Source organism: Temnothorax americanus, unplaced genomic scaffold (genome assembly GCF_048541705.1).
Source record: "Temnothorax americanus isolate GAGA-0224 unplaced genomic scaffold, ASM4854170v1 Scaffold40, whole genome shotgun sequence".
In the NCBI taxonomy this organism is placed as follows: Eukaryota; Metazoa; Arthropoda; class Insecta; order Hymenoptera; family Formicidae; genus Temnothorax; species Temnothorax americanus.
In genome coordinates, this window is record NW_027509548.1 from 1,488,241 (window position 1) to 1,511,867 (window position 23,627).

The 23,627-nt window shown below is 39.2% G+C and overlaps 1 pseudogene; it reads right to left on the reverse strand.

Annotated features, from left to right (window-relative positions):
• Positions 1 to 3,122: 3,122 nt before the first annotated feature.
• LOC143902798 (uncharacterized) lies at positions 3,123 to 11,006 on the reverse strand (annotated as a pseudogene).
• Positions 11,007 to 23,627: the final 12,621 nt, after the last annotated feature.

The following is a 23,627-nucleotide window of genomic DNA, read 5'->3' on the forward strand; positions in this document are numbered from 1 at the left end:
GGCCTTTATTGTTTCACGCGCGAATTCCTAACGAATAAATGTTATTTTGATTTATTAATTGCTTGAGTTCGGGACCTTATTTATGGCGTGTCATCCCGCCGAATATCGCGCCGCCCTTCATCACCCCCGCCCCAGCCCTTAGGTCAAACTAGCCGATTCCTCGCACATCCGCACGTCTCGCTTTGCGTCTCGTTTTGGGGTTTTCTTTCGCGATTTCGCGGACGCGCGTTGACGCGTCTGGCGCCCAACGGTAAATTTGTTTCGCGAAATGTCGGAGGTGCGAGGGAATCGTCGGAGAGGCCCGTCATCCCGCTCTCCTTACTCCTTTTGATCCGGCACACGTCCCGGAGAGTTCCGGGAGTGAAAAAGTCGTGACAGTACATATGTTAATTAATTTTATGGTTTAACATCTACTAATGCTCGATCATTGGCCTTTTTCTTTTTTATTTCTATACAGACATTTTTCGTCTACGTTGCTTTGTTCAACTGGTATATAGTGAAAACGACAAAGGTGCAAAAATTGAAATATCAAAATTGCCGGGGCGGAGTCGTCTCCTTCACTCCATTCTCGGGCTAAATTTTCAATAAAAATTCATAATAATGATCATGAAAAATGATAGAATACATTTTATTAATTATTTTTTAATGGAAAAATGAAAACATTAATTAAAAACACGGTGGCGAAAAATAATTACAAAAGCGCACACACTTATGTGCCCTACGCTCGCACGTTTTTTGTCAGCTCTATTCTGTCATCTCTGAGCACACGCAGCACATATTATCCAAGTCCTTGCCAGAATTCGACTACTGCTGCTTCTTTGACTTTGATTTTCGCCAGAAGCCGGTTCATGATATGACTTGGTGACGACTTTGCCCCGGACATAAGCTTCAAGTCTGGTCGCACATAAAATATTAGAAATCAATAAAAATAAAAAACTTAAAGGCCGTAGCCGGATAAGAAGGGTCAATATGCCCCCAGACGGATCATGCTCATTTTTTTTGCTTTGATTGCTATCAGTGTTATTTACAATTAAGTCAAATATTAGCCTTTAATATTGAACCGTTTTGCTGTAAAAAATAAAAATAAAAATTTCGAAAATAATTCATATTTTTTGATTGGCTTAACCGATTTTAAAAAAATTTTAATATGTTGTAGATATTATTGAGACACATTTGTGGAAAATTCGGGAAAGGTTTTTGATGACAAAAACATAAATAAATAAAATAAATAAGTGTTCTTGATTTTTTTTAGTCTTGATATCTTTCTTGTACAATTACGAAAAAATTATTCTAGAATCTTAGAGTAATTTTCTATCGGGCATAATTTTTTGGAAGCGATAAAATAAGTAGGCGGTACTTTTAAAAAATAAAATATTTTTATTTATTTTTTTTTAAATGTGATATGCTTTTGGTATTATTGCCATATATTTTATGTAGAATTTTGGGATAGTATTCTACAACAAGTGATTTTTTCAAACCAATAAAATGGGTAAGCGGAAGTTAAAAAAAATAAAATATTGTTTTTTATTTTTCTAAATTATGATATGCTCTTCGTACCATTGCCATATTTTTTTGTCAACTTTTGAGCAGGGTTGGCATGTTTTATACAATTTGTTTAAAATTGTCTGATTAAAACTGATTTAAAACAGTAGACACTGTTTTTATTGGATAAATATCAAAGAACGACTGCGTATGTGGCGAGATGGGCAGGAAACACAACGATATCTTGTACTCTAATAGTTCTTTATTCTATAAGATATATATATATATAAACTCAAACACGTCCGCACGTCCGAACTCGACAACACTCCGGGCTCTTGTGTGTTCACACAACGACCGAAACGACCGCACGTACGCGTGGCGCCCCGAGGCTCGCGCCACGCGGGAGCTGCCCTCTCGAAGGGCGGGAGCACATCGCTCGTTCAAAGCTCAGCTCCTCATACTCCCTCCCTTTGTGCGAGCGATCCTTGGTCTTCTAAGTTTCTGCTTTATCTGAAACACACCGAGAGTTAGTTCTAGAATAAAATTAATCTCTAATTCTGTTCAAACTCTACATTCATTATCTTATCTCTTAGATATGCAAATGCTTCTAAAGGTAAAGGTTTTGTCATAATGTCTGCTAAGTTCTCTTTGGTCTCAATCCATTCGACTTTCACCTTCCCTTGATCAACACACTGCTTGATAAAATCTCTATGAGTGTCAGCCATATGTTTTCTGTTTCCAGTTTCTTCTCTCTTTTCTAAGTTTTTCTTTATTTCTTCTAAGTTGTCATCAAACATTTTAAGTTTGTGACTTCCATCCTTTTTAGTGCAGTTTCCTGCTGCTTTGTTATCACACCAGATTGTTGCAGGCAAGAATGTTCTTCCAACAACATACCTGAGCGACTTGTCTAATAAAATTACTTCTTGACAGGCCTCACTCATTGCTAGATACTCTGCCTGACAGGTAGAGAGTGTAACATATGTTTGTTTATGACTTCTCCATGCTATCACATCTCCAAACAATTTGATTTAATATCCTCCAGTGGATGTAGAATCCATGCAATCTCTAAAACTAGCATCTGTCAGTGACTCCAATTCATCTGTTTTACCTCTAAATATTAATCCTTTATTTGCAGTTCCTCTAAAATATCTGAAGACTCTTTTTACACCTTGCCAGTCTTCTTCCGTTGGCTCTAATTGTCTTTTTGCTAAATAGTTTACTGCAAAGACTATATCAAGTCGCGTAGCATTTGCCAGATACATTAAGCTTCCTATAGCTTCTCTATAAGGTACTCTTTTAATTTTTTCTCTAATACTCTTTTCTTCTAATTTATTATTTCTATTTTTATTGCTCAATTTTCTGGTGACCATAGGAGTACTCTGAGGCTTGCATTCATTCATATGAAACTTTTCTAATACGCTCTCATTGTCAGTATATCGCGTCTGATGAATATACATATATCTTTCTTCTTTGTTTTGCTCTATTGTTATTCCCAGAAAGTTCTTTGGTTCCCCAAGATCCTTCGTCTCAAATGTTTCACTCAACTTCTTTTTGATTTCTTCTAATTTCTTCTGATCATTACTTGCAACCAACATATCATCTACGTAAAGCAGTACGATCACTATTTTGCCTTCTTTCCTCTACGTGAACAGGCATGGCTCATGTAGGTCGTTCTCTAATCCAAGTTTCTTAGCCTCTTCTGAAAATCTCTTATTCCATCTTTTCGGACTTATCTTCAATCCGTACAAAACTCTATTCAATTTACACACCTTATTCTCCTTGGTGTTTTCATCCACTTCTACTCCCTCTGGAATTTCCATATATATTTCATCTTTTCTTCTAAAATTCCATTTAAAAACGCAGTCTTAACATCTAGCTGACTAGCGTATAAGTTATACTTATTTATTATTGCCAATATAGATCTAACCAGTGACAGTCTCGAAACGGGTGCATATGTCTCTTTTAAATCATACACGTTTCTATCTTTACAACCTCTGATCACATGTCTTGCTTTGAATCTGGTAGATCCATTTGCCTCTAATTTTCTTCTAAATACCCATCTTAAATCTATTATATTAGGTCGTTTTCCATCTAATTTCTCTAATGGTCTATCGACAAGTTTCCACACTTGATTAGCATACATAGATTCGAGTTCCTCTTTGACTGCCATTTTCCAATTCTCTCTTTCGTTACTTGACATTGCTTCTTCATAAGTAACAGGCTCTCTGATCAACGATGCCATAAAACACTGATGTAATTCATCTTCGTTCTCTATATTCCGTTGAACATTTTTCACATTGGTATAATTAGCAAAACTGACATCTTCTATTATTCTCCGCACATCAGTGTTTCTACTATCTTCTAGTTTTCTTTTAGTTTTACTTCTAATCATTGGAATTTCACTTTCCTTTCGTGCGACCTTCTGCTTCTGTTTGTCTAGTTGTGTTATTTGTTTTCTCGGTCTACCTCTTTTCTTTTTCTCAGGAATCTCTAGTATTTGTTCTCTCTTTTCCTCATCTTCTAAGAACTCTTTCATTCAATTTTGATCTGAGTTTTTTTCTTCTTCTGTTTGACTATTTTGATATACATTTTTATATCTTTTTACCTTTTCATTAAATCGAATGTGTCGGGACTCTATGAATTTTCTTGTGCTTGGATGCCAGAGTATATATCCAGTGTCAGTATATCCTACCAACACACCTCTAATAGCTCTCTTGTCAAACTTCGACGTAGGCTTTGGTACTTTTGCATATCCAATGCATCCGAATCTCTTTATTTGCTCAAAATGACAACTCGTTTCTGGTGAGAACTTCTTTAACGGAATTTCGTACTCTATAGTTTTGTGTGGAGATCTGTTGTACGCATGCACAGCAGCGTCAACTGTCAACTCCCACATAGTCTTTTGTAATCCCGAGTCGAACATATATGTTCTAACTTTCTCTTGCAACGTTCTGTTGAATCTTTCTGCAACTCCGTTATGCTCTGGAGTATACGGTGGCGCGTAAATGGCTTCTATCTTTTCTCTATCTAGTACTTCTCTAAACGCACCTCCCGTGAACTCCTTGCCTTGATCTGACTTTACATAACACAGTTTTTCTTCTTTTCCCAGTAGATTTCTGGCTTGTATGAGGTATTTCTCTAAAGTCTCTCCAGACTCGTCTTTCGTCTTTAGTGAGTATGCTTTCGCCAATCTAGAATGATCATCTATAAACACAATAATAAATCTCTTTTGTCCTGGATATGAGGTGGGTTTTATCGGACCCATAATATCCGTGTGTATGACTTGAAGTGGTCTTTGAGCTCTATTTCTATTTTCTTTAAACGGCAGTTTTGTCATCTTTGCCATTATACAGACTTCACACTCTAATATGGAGTTATCAAGCTTAACATTCTCTAATCTCTTTTCTACTTTTTGTAATTGTCTTAGATAGTTTAACGATGCGTGACCTAATCTATCATGCCATAACATCGCCTCATTTATTTTCTCTAATTTCTTTTTTTTTCGAGCTTTTACACATTACTGAGCTTTTACACATTTCTTCTATATTCTCTATTGTCTGTATATCCTCTAACTTAATGGCTTGCTTGAGTTCAGCATTATTGTGTTCTATATTTTCAAAATAAGAAGCTTCCTTCGCCAGTAAATAAATACAAAACAAAAAGTCGTGTTTGTTAGACCCGACTGGCCAAATAATAAATATATTCAAAATTCACAACGTTTCAACCGCATTTTCGGTCCTTCTCAAGTGATTCAGCTATGCATCTTCAAAAACCGCGTACAAAATATCGATTACGTCGCTGACATCGTGCCCTAACCACATCATGCACACGTAAAGCTAAAAAAGTGAAATAAACTCACGATAGTCAAAAAGATAAAAACGTTCAGAAGTCATAAAATAAAAAGTAAGAATACAATTGAATTGTTGAGTTAAAAATAGTTAAGTTATAAATAGTTAAGTTATAAATAATGTACAAAGTAAAATGTAAGGCTTACATATTCTGTGCGTCAAAACGGAAAGTGAGAACGGTAGCGCAGAACGAAGAAATGTCGCAAGCCATAGCTGCGAACACATCCGTACAGCGTGACAGACGAAGTCATACTAAATGACCGATACAATAAATAGATGTGTTCACAGGTGGAAACGAGCAGAACAAAAGTGTAAATTAAGTGACGCCAATCAAACGGTTGTAATTCGCGGGCAGACTTTCTGTGTCTTTTTGAAGATTGATTGCGCAATCGCATTTTTTAATAAAAAAAAACATCTCAGAGATTTCACGTTTCTTAAAGTGTCGCTCCTTATATAAAATTTTTGGTTGTTGCCAATTAAAATCGTGGTTATGCGTGAGACGGTGCTTACTAACCACAGAATGATTATCGCTGTTCTTCCTAATATCACAAAAATGTTCCTTAACACGTGTCTCTAGGTGCCTTTTTGTTTGACCAATATATGCAGCGTTGCAATTAGCACAATCAATCTCATATATCAACTCCGTTTGCTTAAGATTCGGTAGCGTATCCTTCCCCCTTTTGATAATACAATCCAACTTTTTCGGAATGGTGAGGAGAACCCTGAATTCTGCATCGCGCATTGTACGGCCAACACCGTCACTGAGACCCTTAATATACGGTATAGTGATAAACTTTCGAGGATCCTGGGCTACACTGTTACTGCTAGAACTATTATTATTATTATGACGTGTCTGTAGCTCGTTAAGTCTGACGTTAATGTACTTGTTAATTAATTTTATTGGATAACAATTATTTGAAAGGATCTTTTTTATTTCGATTAAATTACACTTATGAAACCGTACGTCAGATAAAAGAATAGCTCGGTCAACAAGATTACGTATGATATTAATTTTGTATTTAAGAGGATGATTCGAAAAATAGTTTATGTATCGCCCCGAAAAGGTCGGTTTTCGATACCAATTCGTAAGCAACACAGTCCCCTCTCGAATCACTATTGTGTCGAGAAAACTTAGAGAACTATTCTTTTCTATTTTAAATGTAAATTTTAATCTGGAGTGATAACTATTAAAAACTCTAAGTAACTCGTCAATGCCAGATCTAGGAACAATCGCGAAAATGTCATCAACATATCTTTTAAAAAAAGAAATATGAAAACTGAGCAATTGCAAACAATGCGTCTCAAGGTCCTCCATGACCATATCAGCCAAAATCGGAGAGAGAGGGGAACCCATCGGACTTCCGAAGATTTGCTCATATATTTGACCATCAAAAGAAAAACTAGTGGAACTCAGAATCAAGTCCACAGCTGACAAGAATTGAGGACGGCTGAGTTTCGTCTCTTTAGAGATGTAATTCCACCTCCGTTCAATCGCTCTCAAAACAAGGTCTTTAGGGATGTTAGTGAAAAGAGACGCGACATCCAAAGAGATCAAAACATCATCCTCCCTAATCCCTACGTCACCAATCAATTCAACAAAAGACCAACCGTCTTTAATATATGACTTTGGTTTAGGGACAGATTTTTCTAAGATGTTGTGTAAAAAATAAGCCATGTTATATAGTGGACTCCCTAAAGTAGAAACAATAATTCGTAATGGTGAGCCATCCTTGTGAATCTTCGGAAGTCCGTAACAACGTGGGAGGTTCCCATTGGTACAATTTAAATGCCTAAATAATTGTGGACTTGATTCTGAGTTCCACTAGTTTTTCTTTTGATGGTCAAATATATGAGCAAATCTTCGGAAGTCCGATGGGTTCCCCTCTCTCTCCGATTTTGGCTGATATGGTCATGGAGGACCTTGAGACGCATTGTTTGCAATTGCTCAGTTTTCATATTTCTTTTTTTAAAAGATATGTTGATGACATTTTCGCGATTGTTCCTAGATCTGGCATTGACGAGTTACTTAGAGTTTTTAATAGTTATCACTCCAGATTAAAATTTACATTTGAAATAGAAAAGAATAGTTCTCTAAGATTTCTCGACACAATAGTGATTCGAGAGGGGACTGTGTTGCTTACGAATTGGTATCGAAAACCGACCTTTTCGGGGCGATACATAAACTATTTTTCGAATCACCCTCTTAAATACAAAATTAATATCATACGTAATCTTGTTGACCGAGCTATTCTTTTATCTGACGTACGGTTTCATAAGTGTAATTTAATCGAAATAAAAAAGATTCTTTCAAATAATTGTTATCCAATAAAATTAATTAACAAGTACATTAACGTCAGACTTAACGAGCTACAGACACGTCATAATAATAATAATAGTTCTAGCAGTAACAGTGTAGCCCAGGATCCTCGAAAGTTTATCACTATACCGTATATTAAGGGTCTCAGTGACGGTGTTGGCCGTACAATGCGCGATGCAGAATTCAGGGTTCTCCTCACCATTCCGAAAAAGTTGGATTGTATTATCAAAAGGGGGAAGGATACGCTACCGAATCTTAAGCAAACGGAGTTGATATATGAGATTGATTGTGCTAATTGCAACGCTGCATATATTGGTCAAACAAAAAGGCACCTAGAGACACGTGTTAAGGAACATTTTTGTGATATTAGGAAGAACAGCGATAATCATTCTGTGGTTAGTAAGCACCGTCTCACGCATAACCGCGATTTTAATTGGCAACAACCAAAAATTTTATATAAGGAGCGACACTTTAAGAAACGTGAAATCTCTGAGATGTTTTTTTATTAAAAAATGCGATTGCGCAATCAATCTTCAAAAAGACACAGAAAGTCTGCCCGCGAATTACAACCGTTTGATTGGCGTCACTTAATTTACACTTTTGTTCTGCTCGTTTCCACCTGTGAACACATCTATTTATTGTATCGGTCATTTAGTATGACTTCGTCTGTCACGCTGTACGGATGTGTTCGCAGCTATGGCTTGCGACGTTTCTTCGTTCTGCGCTACCGTTCTCACTTTCCGTTTTGACACACAGAATATGTAAGACTTACATTTTACTTTGTACATTATTTATAACTTAACTATTTATAACTTAACTATTTTTAACTCAACAATTCAATTGTATTCTTACTTTTTATTTTATGACTTCTGAACGTTTTTATCTTTTTGACTATCGTGAGTTTATTTCACTTTTTTAGCTTTACGTGTGCATGATGTGGTTAGGGCACGATGTCAGCGACGTAATCGATATTTTGTACGCGGTTTTTGAAGATGCATAGCTGAATCACTTGAGAAGGACCAAAAATGCGGTTGAAACGTTGTGAATTTTGAATATATTTATTATTTGGCCAGTCGGGTCGAACAAACACGACTTTTTGTTTTCTATATTTTCGTTCACATTTGTGAGCTCTCTTTTATTCTCCCTCCCAATCGCAGAGCCAACATTGTCCCTTTCATCTAATTCTCCCTCCAAAATTGATAACTCATTGCTCTGTATGTTTGCCTGCGATTGTTCAGGAAGCTCACTTTGTGAAACAATTTCTGCTCTACATCTGTACAAAGCACATTCTACATTATTATTGTCCTCTATATTATTATTTTTGACCTCAAATTGTATAATCCAATTTGGTTCCTCATAAACTTCTTCAAAAACTATTTTATTTGTCAGTTTACTGTAAACTTTAAACACTTTATCATCTAAATAGATACTGAACCCTGCATCAGCCAACTTTCTCAGAGATAGTAAATTTTCAGATACTTCCTTCGTTGCAATTACATTTGTTAATTTAATGACTTTCTTTTCTTTCTCATTTGTTAGCAACAAAAGATCTCCTTTACCATCTATTAAAATGTCTGCAAGCTCATTTTTATTCGCGCATTTAATAACTCTATTTTTACATTTTTCGAAATTGGACAGAATAATATTCTTGTTCACAATATGATCCGTAGCACCCGAATCTACAATAAAATTTACTAACTCTTTTGAACCATCTCTATCTTCTATTACTTTAATCATGCATAATATAATTTATCTTCTTTTGCTGTTTTCGTCGGTATATGTTTCTTGGCTGGTTGTATCTTGGTTATTTTCCCTCTGTTGTCTACTCTTTTTGTGCCTTTTTGCACAAATATACCCTTTTTGTTTATATTTTTATTAACGGTTTTATTTGAATACCTTTTTCCTCTAAATCTGCTCGCCTGGGCTCCGGCATTAGAACAGCTATCTCCTTTGTGTCCTCGTATCTCCTGGCAATAATAACAAAACCAGGCCTCTGTTCTTGCTAGTGGGCAGTCCTTTGCCATATGGCCCAATTTGTTACATCTGTAACACTTGACTTGCTTGTGCTCCTCAGCGGTGGCCCTTTGTGTTCTAACCTCTGGTTTCTCTAGATTCTCTCTAACTTCAGTCTTAGTCTCTGCCTCTAACTGCATCATGAAAGACTTTATTTCATCTATGTTCAATTTTTTAAGATTAGATTGTCTTCTAATTAAATCTACATTCCTCAGCTCTGGTACATTTATTGACACAGCTTGATAAAATGCAGATCTAATCTCTTGTTCTGCGAGAGGTACCGCATCTTCGCATGATTCATATTCTCTAATTATTGAATCGAAGCGTTTGCAAAATTCACTTACTTTTTTGTTTTTTCTCATTTTAATTTGATAAAGTCTAGCTCGTACCGATGCATGAGTAACATTTACTTCACTCTTTTTATAATTTCTTAATTTCTTCAAAATTTCTTTCGGGTCTTTTTCATGTAAAATCCTCTTATGATAATTTTCATCTAAATGATTGATTATTATATCTCTAACTAGACTTTTTCTCTTAGCAACTTTTAATTCGGAAAGATTTTCTGGACTTTCAATGTTTGAATCTATTACATCTAACAAATCGTTATTCATTAACTCAGATTTTAAATAATCCATCCAAAGATCAAAGTTGGACTTTTGCGTCAGCTTATATTCTCTTCTAATATGCAACCTTTGACTGTTTAATTCTACCTCTAAAGCGCTCTTAATTGTCTCTAAACTTCTATTTTTTTTGGCTGAACAGACTGTTGTTTCATCTAACTTTTTCTTTTTAGACTCTACTTCTAATTTTTTAACCGTTTGTATACCGTTCTCTACTGTACTTTGCGTATTTTTGTTATTTACCTCTAACCGTCTAAGCTTTACTTTCTCTTTCTCTAGATTTACATGGGCAACTTCTACCATATTGTCCATCATAGAGGTAGCTTTGGTCATAACCTTGTCCAACATCTTTAGTACCAAGTCCATTTTTGCAACCATCTTTTCTTGTTTCTCATACAGCAGTTTCGTTCCTATAGGTAGTACAAGGCGATTCTCTACCCATGCATTTATCACATCCACGTTTTCCACAACCGTAGGTTTTTGTTTGTTGCGTTTCGAAATTGCACCCCTTCCTTCAGTCTCCTCCTTCTTTCCTTTTTCTTCATCTTTACTTATTATTTTCTCACTGTCTCTTTCTCTCTCTATGACCGTGACCACGCTGCTGTCGCTGTTGTAGTCCACCAGCGCGTCCTGGCTTTCTTCCTCCACCGGAAGATTCTCTGTCTCTTTTTCCATCTATATCGGGATTTAAATATCAATTGAACATTAGCATTCCTCTTTTGACAAGATAAACCAACATTCTTATTGACATATAATTTAATTTCTATCACCAAACTTCTTTCAGCGATAAAAATAAAAACACAATGCTTATGAGGCTATATAGAACGCACTGCAATTCACAACAGCCCCAAAGCGAGAAACCACGCGCCTCTGCAGGACTATCCGTACGCGCACACCACTGTCCGTTGCGATCTCCAGCACTGCTGAAAAGATCTATGGGAGCTCGGGTTGATCACGCACGCGCACGGGGCCCATACAAATTTACGCGGCCTCCCTGTACAGTAATCAAGCTACATCGCACAGCAAGTCATGCTCAATTACCGACCCGATACATATCGATTTCAAAAAAAAATAAACTCATGTAGAGTCATATAGAGTTTTAATACATACGCATACACATACATATACATGTATCGCAATCTAGCCATCTAGCATACGCATACATTTACATGTATCGTAATCTAGCCATCTAGCATACGCATACATTTACATGTATCGTAATCTAGCCATCTAGCATACGCATACATTTACATGTATCGTAATCTAGCCATCTAGCACCGATGCCATATTGTTAGTTGAAATCGATTATGTGGTTGTGCGCGCCCAGCAACAAGTTCCTCGCGCCAAAAACAATGACTTTCGCCGTCTACGATCGGACTTCCGCGCGCCAAAAATAATGACTCTCGCCGTTCACGATCGGATTTCCGCGCGCCAAAAACAATGACTCTCGCCGTTCACGCTCGGACTTGCACGCACACGTCGCTTTTCCCGCCAGCTTGTTACCAAGCGGCATATGTCTATCTCTTTCTATCCCACACATCTATCTCTTTCTATCACACATCTATTCTCTATTTTTCTTAGAATTTAGTTAATTTCTCACATCTACTCTTTATACATTTATTCTCTAATTCTCTTATTTTCACTGTTACCTCTATTTCTATCTCTCAAGAAAAAGGCAAAAACATCTATCTCCTTCTAACAGCCTTTATCGAACGAACGTTCTTACCAGCTCAGAATTCTCTCGTTTTGCTCGTCAGCAACGAGGAATATTATTTACTTACCTTCTAATCTTCTAGATTCTTCTATTCTTTTCGATGCCCTTCGCCGGCGTCTCACACACTTCGTTACACGTTCAACTATATTCGTTCGTTTCTCACGCAGGGGAATTGTGCCCTGGGCCCATAACCTATTGGATAAATATCAAAGAGCGACTGCGTATGTGGCGAGATGGGCAGGAAACACAACGATATCTTGTACTCTAATAGTTCTTTATTCTATAAGATATATATATATATATATAAACTCAAACACGTCCGCACGTCCAAACTCGACAACACTCCGGGCTCTTGTGTGTTCACACAACGACCAAAACGACCGCACGTACGCGTGGCGCCCCGAGGCTCGCGCCACGCGGGAGCTGCCCTCTCGAAGGTCGGGAGCACATCGCTCGTTCAAAGCTCAGCTCCTCATAGTTTTAAACATTTTTGTTTTAAACAGTTTTAAACTACTGTTTAATACGATTTAAAACACTACAATTAAAAACATGTGATTATTTAGAAAAAATTGCAAAAAAAAACAAAAACTAAACCTTTAATAATTTTTTTTATCTATATTATTTGTGTAGCATATAAATATAAAGATATATATCAATCAATTAATCTTTATTTTACCCCCCTTCCGGGGTTGAGAAGGTGTTTTTTTTTCAGTAAAAACGTTCCCAAAAACCTTTACAAATTCTGCTATACAAATAAAATCATGTACATTATATATTCAATCATTAATCGTACACATTTTATATCTATAATATAATTTTTCTTATTTCTTTTTTCCCCGACCTGGTCATTGAGCGACCTCACATCTCATTTCCCTTCTTTTTCAGCTTCCTTTAATTCCGCACCCCTTTGACTTTCTCCATTCTGTCGTTGCTCTTCCCTTTTCTTCCCGGCTCTCTCCCTCTTCTTGTTTGATGCCTTCCTTCTTTCTTATTCTACGTTCACTTTGCAAATAACTGCATTAAAGATTATTCTTACATTCTTACAATCTTACTTCCTTCTCCCCCTTCCTCTATCTTAATGCTTCTCTCTTTATCTCCTTTTATCTCTTTTTTTCATCCTAAATTTCTCCTATTCTTTTTTCTTCCTATCTGCTTCGTCCTCGTCCGTATCCATAAGGAGATTCTCCTCCATCCTTTTCGCTCTTTCTTCCTCTATGTTCCTCTTTGGCCTCCCGCTTTCCTCTTCTCTCTCTTTTCTCCTTTCTTTCTCCTCTCTTTCTCTTACTCTCGTTTCTACTGACTTGTCCTCGTCCAGTTTCACCCTCAATCCGCTCCCTTTCTTTCTCTTTCAATCCAATACCTTCCGCTTATCCTCCTCAACAAAAATCATCTGTATTATTCTCTAATCTTTCTGACTAACTTGCCGCTGTATTAGCCTGCCTTCTTCTTCTCTCCAACTCTGCCATCCATTTATCTCCCTCTCCTTTACTATTCAGTATCCTTATGATCTCCTCGCCAATTCCTTCTGGCTTCTCCTCCTCCTTTCCTCTTGTGCACCGCTCTAACACACGCTCCCATGTCTCTGGTTCTGCACCACATATTCTACAGCTTCTTCTCTATTGGTTCCCAATATCTTCCACCTCTCATCTCATTACCTAGCCTAAATCTCGCTATCCTGATCATGGACTTCTCTTTCCCTTTTTTCTCTAGGTATTCTGGCCTTCTGATTTTTGCTATCTCCCTGTACCACTTGTTATATCTAGACTCTCTTACTTTTTCATCTCTCTCTTGACTCTGAATGTCTTTGTCTCTTCTTGTTATCTCCTCTATACTGCCTCAGCCATTTCCTCTTTTTCTTTCTATCTCCTCAGTTGCGTATCTTCTTTTTCATAAAAGCTCCTTTTCTCTTCTTCTCAATTTGCCTTTTCCTTCCTGACATTCCTTTTTATTTCTTTCCAGCATTGTCTTGCAATCTCATTTCCCTCTCCCCTTTCCAGTTTCTCCTCGTATTTCATCGCCCTTTTACCAGCACTTACTCTCATTTTGTCCCTCTTGGTTTCCTCCCTTATTATGTATCCGGGTGTGCTCCAGTCTAGGCCCAATGTCCACCTTATATACCTTTCGTGCATTCTTTCTATTTTCTCTCTCTCTCTTTCCATCCCCACACTTATGCTCCATATAAAGCTATACTTGCTACCAATGAATCGTATAACTTAATTCTTCTTATCCAGTCTCCTCCAAATAACCTTTTTCCTATTCTCCAAACCTGTTTCATTGCTATGGTAGTTTTCCTTACTCTTTCTTTTATATGCGCCTCCTGTCCTCCGTTCTTTTAGAATGTGTAGCCTAGATAGCAGAATTTCTTTACCTCCTCTATTTCTTCTCCCATCCATTTCTATTCCATTTTCTTCATTTTACCTACTTCCTTCCTAAATCTCATTACCTTTGTTTTTCCTACATTCACTCTCAGCTTTTTTCTGTCAAAATATTTCTCCAGTCTTTTCATTGTCCTTTTCATCTCCTTTTTGTCCTTTGCTAAAGCTACTATATCGTTTACGTATGCTAACGTCCAAAATTTTATTCTCTCTACTACCACGCCTCTATCTTGCCCCTCCTCATTGTTTCCTCTAAATCTGCCAGCAGTAGTATGAAGAGCATAGCGCTCAGCGGGCATCCCTGTCTGACTCCTTTGACCATGCAGAAGCATGATCCTTTTTCTCCTTTCACTCTTACCACGCTTCTTGTCTCTTCGTACAGATCTTCTATCCTAGTTCTCAGCTGTTCACTAATCCCTTCTCTTTTCAGTGCCTCCCAAATTTTTTCTCTGTTCACGGAGTCGAATGCTGCTTTCAGATCAATAAATGCTGCCACTAGCTTCCCGCTTTTTTTGCTAACAGCCCTTCCAATTACATAATTCAGTGCGTATATATTCTCCATTGTACCCTTTTCTTTCCTGAACCCTGCCTGTGTTTCTGATAATATTCTTCTTTCTTTCGCCTTCTTCTCCAATCTTTTTGCCAAAATTGCCGCGTATATTTTGTAGCTTGTGTTCATTAATGTTACCCCTCTGTAACCTTGTGCTTCTTTTTTTTCTCATTTCTTCACTATTGGTACTATTATACCTTTTTTCCAGTCTTCTGCTATTTCTCCTGTCCTCCACGCTGTATCACATACCTCTCATATTTTTTTCTTCAATCTCTCTCCTCCATATATCCATACCTCATTTAGCAATCCATCCGTACCTGCTGCTTTTTTTTCTTTCATTTCTTTAATTACTTTCTCCACTTCTCCTCTCTTCTTATTCTTTCCTGCTCCTCTTTGCTACTCATTCTTTCCTCTCCTTTCCTGTCTTTTTCACGCGGTTTTACAGTTACTCCTTCCAATAGCTCCATGAAGTGTTTAACCCATTACTCCTCCGTTATTTCTTCGCAAACCTCTTTTCTACCCTTCCTTTCTCTGTTTATAAATCTCATACTTTGTTCTCGCTAGTTGCTCCTCTCCTCGCCTCTTTTATAACTCTCTTTCTTTCTATCTCTTTCTTCTCTTTTATTTTCTCCTCATATTCTTTTTTCTTTAGAATGTACCTCTTTTTATCTACTTCTCTCTCTCCATTTAACTAGTTTCTCTCGTGCTTTCTCCGTCTTTGTCTCCATTTGTTCCGTTCATTATTCTTAATCTTTCTATACACAAAGAGGTAAAATTGACATGTAGACTGTGCGTGTGTCTTGCGCTTGCGTTTTGCGAACTGCGGCTTATGTAGACCGGTCTTAACGGTGCGCCTTATATCTCACAGCCTACGCGCCGTTAGCGTTTTCAATTTTTTAAATTTTGGTAACGTTATTTATATATTTACAGTTTAATGCTAAGCTAGCGACAAATTTAATTGCCTGAGATAGCGTTTTTCTTTGACAGAACTGGTGCGCACTCAGTGCACATTAAAGCCGTCGTACACAAATCAACGTAATGTGTATGTTTAATATAAACGGGTTAAGTCACGATAGCCTTTATACTTTATTGTACTATTTGGTAAAATATGTATTGTGTGGGTATTTTATTAATCAAAATATTTGCTTTTTACTTTAAATATTAAATATTAAATCAGTGTACACAACGGCTTTAATGTGCACTGAGTGCGCACTAGTTCTGCCAATGAAAAATACTTTACTTATGGATGTTTCGTACATATTTTATTTTAAATCTTCTTGCATAGATCTCTCTCAAAGCTATCAAGTGTTTTTTTTTGCTTGTTTAAAACATGTTTTTTGTTTAAAACATGTTTTTTTTATACCTTAGTTTAAAACACAAATAAAACATAAAACATTGTTTTAAACAAAAAAAAAACAATGTTTTTTGTTTAAAATAAAAAAACATGTTTTTTTGCCAACCCTGCTTTTGAGACGGTATTCTATAACAAGTAATTTTTTTTTAACTAATAAAATAGGTAGAAGATACTTTAAAAAACAAAAAAAAAGCAAAAAGTTTTATTATTTCGAGTCCTTACACATTATTTTATTAAAATTTTTTTTCATAATTATTATAGTTTTTTGGTACCATCGCCATATTTTTGTTTAAAATTTTGGAATGAAATCTTACAAGTAAAATTTTCTGAAATTGATTAAATAAATAAATGCAGGTACTAAAAAAATTATAAAATAAAATAAATTGAAATAATTATAAAAAGATAAACTATAATCGTATTAAATCAAATGTTTATTAATGAAGTACACATACACATACACATACACGTACACATACACATTCGTTCACATATAATCACTCTCATACTATTATTTACACTATTTATAGTCATATAAATGGAATAATTTTCATCATTATCTTCATTGATAATAGGCGTGATGCCGTCTCCCTTATGAAAAAGTAGTACTGCTTTTAATACTGGAAAAAGTATTGGTGAAAGTATTAAAAACATAAGTACTCAAAGTACTACTAAATTCGACCATACTGACTTCGTCAGTACTCCTTCCCAGTACTCATCCAGTACTTATCCAATACTCATTCATACTCATTCAACATCTCCGTCCAACTTTACCGCCGCAAACCAGAGTAGAGAGTCTTTGCTTTCTACGCTCGCCGAGAGTCTCGGCCGTCCGGTGCAGCTTCCTGGAGTTCAATAGTACGTTATCTCGCCGTCCGGGAACTCCAAACCCGACGATTCGAGCGCCCGAGGTCTGCGCCGATCGTCGTCGTATCGCGATACCGCCTCGGACAAATCCGCGCTCCCGCGCCGACCGTCGACGTATCACCGCGCCATATTCTGCAACCTGGCGAAAATGAAAAGTTTCATGAACGTTTGTTTGAGTGTTTACGGGAGTTTGTTGAGAGTTTAGAAACGATCAGTAAAGATTTCGTAGAGCGGGAATTGCAACGCTGCAAAACGTTTGTATATAGCGTTTTTGAGAGTTTGCACAGCGTTTACATGACATATGACGTTTGCTGAGAGTTTTTTAAAACATTTATAGATCCTTTGTTAAGCGTTTAATAATAGTTTGCTTTCATTATTGGAAACTACGTGCAGCTTCTATTGAGCGTTTAACGGGCGTTTACTCTTGTCGTAGAAGAAACGGCGTAAAGAGCATTAAATGTTAAAATAATAGAGCGTTAAACAAAGATAAATTACTCTCATCAAATTATATATAATTCAATAAAAAAAAATGTATTCTTATTACTCAAAGATAATTTTTATTTATGATAATAAGATTTCGAAGCCAAATCTGCTTTTCAACTTGCAGGGGGTTTGGTTATATACGTGACTGGATGTATTTTAAATGCAAGAAAAATAGGCCACCTAGCGGCGTTGTTAGAAGAGTGTTTGCTGAATGAAGAGAAAACGCTCGTGTTACAGCGTCGGGAAAAGCGTTTCTTAGGCGTTTCCAAGCCGTTTGCGTAAACGCCCTACAATTCGCCGTATTGAAAAAGTGTTTGCTGAACGGAAAAAAAACGTTTGTCTTACGACGTTGGGAACAGTATTTGCTAAACGTTTGAAGAGTCTGACAGCAAACTCTCTGAAAATGAATCTACGTTTACTAAATATGCGCTGAAAAGCGTCTCAGCATTGCAGAACTTTCACAAAACGTTATATATAGTGTTTGATAAACGTTTTAAAAGCGTTCAAAACCTAACGGCGTTCTGTAAGCGTTTTGACAAGGTTTGAAAGCGAATACACTCTCAAAAAAACCCTCATCGAACGATTGTCAACGCTTTATAAATCATCTTATTTTCGCCAGTGGAGCCCGCGAGCCCGCCAATTATCGCTCGCGTATCCTGCACCATTACGCGTTTACACGTTCGGCTGTACGCCGCATTGTATATAGCGTTCCGTCTTAAAATCCATGTATGACATCTTTGTACATTATTTCCTCTCGAAGACCGCGTATCAAATATATCTATCTGTATAACATTCCGTCTCAAAATCCGCGTATTATATCTTGCGACCCGATTTCCTTCGGTCTCGCTAGCCGAAGGGGCGCTACCGCAAATTACCTGCCAGAAGACGGTAGCTCCACGGTATCCGCAACATTATTTTTTGGACAAAACACTAAATGGGCGTTAGATGCGATTACGCGTACCACATCTCAACAACTCGATTCTCGGCCCACACGCATGTACATCTCACGTGAACGCTAACTCAGAGTGTCGGTTACGTCCTTTATCGAGGAAGGTAGGGAGGGAGCGTAGCGCAATCAACACACAATAAATAATAAAAATAATAAGAATATATTTTATGTAACATAGATCTCGTCTCCGCGGATCCAACGTAACGCCGTCTCACCGCGAATCTCAAGACAGATACAACGTAATATCTCGATTCAAGTGTCCGCAAAACCTCCTGTCGAGCGCGCGACACAATATAGCCGCAATAACGACTCTAACGTCCGCGAGACTCTTAATATCCGATGGGCACGTAGGCCCCGCACTACCGGACGATTACCCACCGTACGTCCACGAAACTCCCTGTCGAGCAAGCGCGATGATACTTGCCCGCACGAACGACGACGCAAAGTATCCGCGAGGCTCTCCACGGGTGCCCAAATATCTCCCGACGTGCATGATCCGCGATACGCTTCTTCTCGCGACACGCATTAACACCTATCCCGACACATTCGCAACAACATACACGATATTCCACGATACGCAACGTACACGATATTCCACGACACGCAACGTACACGATACTATACAATAGACGCAAATTGACTGTCGGCCGCATCAGAGCTTCCGAAGAGGGTTTTCTGATACTTTCCGGGCTCTATCTCGGCCGCCCCACGACTACACGTTCTAGCAAAATGTCAAGGTAATCTAACCGGCACCGGCAATAATGGGAGCCGGTAGCCATATACAGAAGATAATCTAATCGATATAAGCGGTAATCGAATCGATATGTGCAATTATCAAGATCGGGTCTTGGCCGCGATCGAGCCCTAATTACCGGAGGAGTACCAGAGTGAACATCTTACAAATTCGCTGCTCGCTGCTGCTCGGCAGCGTCGGAGCATTTTTCCGGAGATGGTTCCTCGGTTGCGGCTGGTTCGACAGTGACAAGTGGCCGGCCCGACGGAACCACGCTGGGCCCCCGCGCATGCGCCCCAAGCTCGCAGTTTTCCGCCCTGCCGATTTGTCGCGTGTGCCGCCCTGCTCGCGGCACCGCTCGATCCGCTGTCTGCTCGCGGCATTTTCAATCCGCTGTCACGATGTGCGGGCCCATCTCAGTATTCACCCGGCTGGCCAGGCCGTGGCTATGCTGCTCGGTGCCCTTGGTACTGTCGGGGGAGGCATCTGGGTCGTACACCCGCTCTGCCGTAGCGGTGTCGCACCCCTCGTTCTGCTGCGGCGGGCCCAAGGATGTGCTGTGCGAGACATTTCATGCGCTTCCGCAGCGGTGGGCCCTAGTGGCCCGCCCGTCGGCCAACTACTCCGCCCAGCGTCCCCCAAGCGTTCGTCTTTCCCTTGTTGCGACATAAGTCGTTACATCTCCGTCGTCAATCACACGCTTCGGCACCACCTGTCGTACCTACGAAACAATACTTATAATTAGCGCAAATAGCCTTCCCCTACTCAAGTCGAGGAGCCACCCCCGACCTTTCCCTCGGCCGAGCCACCGTCTGGGCGGTGGACGCGACATTGTCACGTCACAATCTGTAAATATATAATGTATCATGCCGTATTTCGAGCATTTTATTAAACCGTTATTGTTAACTTTTTTTAAAACCTACTCCGAAGCTAGATTATTTTATGGCACTAAGATAAAACAACCTACCTTCCGAAGTGCGGATCTAGCTCGCGGCTGGTCAAGGTTCGGAATAGGCGCGGAGGAAAGCACAAGACTCGGTTTTAGAAAAAGTTAACAAAATAGTTTATTAATAATACGAGAATTACGGTATAATGCATTAGATATAATACGCGGATTTCGAGACGGAATATACAGATATGGATAATTCGCGGATGTCGAGACGGGATTGATATACAGATATAGATAATACGCGGATGTCGAGACGGAACGATATACAGAGATCTGAGATAATACGCGGATTTTGAAACGGAACGCTATGTACAATGCGGCCTATAGCCGGACGTGTAAACGCGTAGTGGCGCGGGATACGTGAGCGATGATTGGCGGGCTTACGGGCTCGCAGGATACGGCGCGGTGATACGTCGACGGTCAGCGCGGGATCGCGGATTTGTGCGAGGCGATGTCGTGATACGGCGACGGTCGGCGCGATGCAAGGCACGGGAAAAATGAAATAGTACTACTACCGGCTCAATAAAACCGATTTAATCACCGAACTCCAAACGCTCGGCCTCGACACAGAAGACAGTCTCGACGACCTCCGCCGCTGATTAAGTAGATTTATCGATGCCAATCCCGAGATATTCCAAGCAGCCGCGTTAACCGCCGACCCTCACCGTGATACCGACGTCACCCGTGACCATAATTCCGACTGACCGCTTGATTAACACCGCTCCTCCCACCACTTAGATCATGAACCAAATGCGGAAATGGGGGCTACATTTCGAGGGGAAGGGTCCCTGGACATTCCTCGAACGCATCGACGAACGAATTCGTAGATGCGTTCGAGGAATGTCCTTCGCGCCGCGCACGAATTCTTTGATGACCACTGGCTTTGCGGGTTGTCTGAGTTCCTGAGAGGAGACGTGCTCCTCTGGTGCAGTAATAACCGCGACGACTGGTTAAACTAACAAGATTTCATCGCGGACTTTAAAGAAACCTTTCTGTCCTGCCGGAACCGACTACAACTTGTTAACAAAATTCGTAACCACACGCAAAAGGACGGAAAACGTGATGTACGCGATACACATATTTGTGCTAATGCGACGAGCGGGCAGATACTCCACCGAGAAACAGGTCGAACAACTGTGTGAAAACCTGCATTCTGATTACCAAAATCGCATCTGGCGAGGCGACGTCAATAGCCCCCGCGACTTTCAGCAGCGGACTAGCGAGTACGAAAAACTGCAGCAGAATAAGAAAAAATGCGCCTCCACGAAAACTAACACCGCCGAGGCACCGATTATCGCCGCCAACTGACGCAAATGCTGCTGGAGGTGCAAGCAGCGGAGACATACGTGTTTTGATTGCCGTTGCCCCGCCCAGAAATTCTCCTCTCAGTGCGGCAAAGATGGAATCCTCACTAAAGACTGCCACCTGCCGCCGGGAAACGATGTCAAGACCGCGGAAACCCTGGCCGCCTCCCGGTCCTTGCCGTAAAATTTTTCCCCCGGCCGCACCTAGATCCAGATAAAAGAGAAGCCGCTCTCCCGCGCTGATTAGACGCCGGGTTCGAAATTTCGTTTATTAAGAATACCGCGCGATTAGCACAAAACCTGGGGTTCGCGATCGTACCAGACGAAGACGAGATGCAACTGGCCAATGGCCACCACATCATCCTCCCTGGCCGCGTCCGTATATCGACCTAGATCACGCAACAAACTATTTGGCATAACTGTGCAATCATACCCAACCTAGCAAGTGCACTACTCCTCGGAGTAGACTTCTGGGCGAAACTCGGACTCGCGGTACCGGCACTCTCCGGCCCGATCACCCCGCAGACAACCCCCGGGACTGCCGTTACCGATTGCACCGCGTACCCCGTCCGAGGAAAAACAGTTACGAGAGTTCCTAGAACAAGAATTACCACTCTTCGAAACTCGCGGGCCCACCGACCGAACGCCGCACAGTGGTTCCAAATCCTAAAAACTTGGCCAAAAACCAAATTTTTTAATATTTAATAGAGTAGAAGAAGTCAAAACTATATATATATATATCAGGGTCAAACGCAGATCGTCGTGCGTAATATCAGTAAACTGACTTATTAGTCGTCTTAATACATTAATCCGTACGTTTCAGCTCAGCTTTGAGCCATCTTCAGCGGTAGTTACGAAAGTTTGTTAAACGTTCTCCGTACCATATGGTAAGTTTACTGATTCAAACTCTCAGAAACATAGACCAATTGAGCCATATCTGTAAATTTATTAAATTAATGTTGATATATTAAAAAGAAACCTTAGGGAACTCACCAATTAGTCTGAAAAACGTGGACTACAGAGCCGTGTACAAAATAAATAATCTGCGAAGAGACTTAACGATCTCATCCACACGTCACACAACAATGATATGAAGAGATTGCAAAGGAGAAGCATGTCGTAAGTCAAAACACCGACGAGGAATATAAATAATGAGTCAAGCCAATAAAATAAAATAATAGCTATTTAATGTACCAATAACAAAGCACGATTTGACAACGTCACAATATTTAATGTACCAATAGTGAAATTACAATTTGCCAACGACAAATGTTCATGAGCATGTATTACAATTTACTCAAAACCGTGACATATGCATGATACAAGAAATCTGTGTCATTTTGAGAATTAATAAAAATTTTTTACAGCTTGATATGGGTCATCTCAGAAACTAATCTCCTGGATAAATATCTTTCGTTATTTAAGATTTCGACATTCTCCCAATCAAAATCGTGATCAAAATTCAATGTATGTTCGGTGATAACAGATTAAGTAGTTATATTTCTATGAATGTGTTTGCGATGTTCTGAAATTCTAGTTTTAAGCTGTCTCATCGTCTGACCCACGTATGAAGCGTCACAGTTTTTACAAGATATTTTATACACGATATTTTTATTAGATTGAATCGGGAGAATATTTTTCTGTACTTTAATGAATTTCTTAAATTTGTTCAAACTGTAAAAAGACAAGTTGACATTTTGGTCTTTAACAACCCTTTTAAATTCTTCAGTGTTTGAGATTATGATATGTGACGCCGATAATCGCGCTTGGTTGCATGTCTGCACTCGCACGCGGTCAATACAATAAATTCTTGCCTGAAATAAATTGCATGATTCGTAAGTTATATAGCATGTGATTTTCTATTACTCGCATTTTGGAAAGTTCGCTGACTTTTGCTTGTCAAAAACAAAGTCAAGCAACCGCGCTTACACCAAGGAAAAATCCATTGTATAAACATTGCAAACAAAAACAAGCAACGATCTCTTCTGATCGCCGAACGACAAGGTGACGTAGGTGCGATGACATGGGCCGCCGATGGCCAATAACCCTCCCAATATCCGAGATCCGCGCAT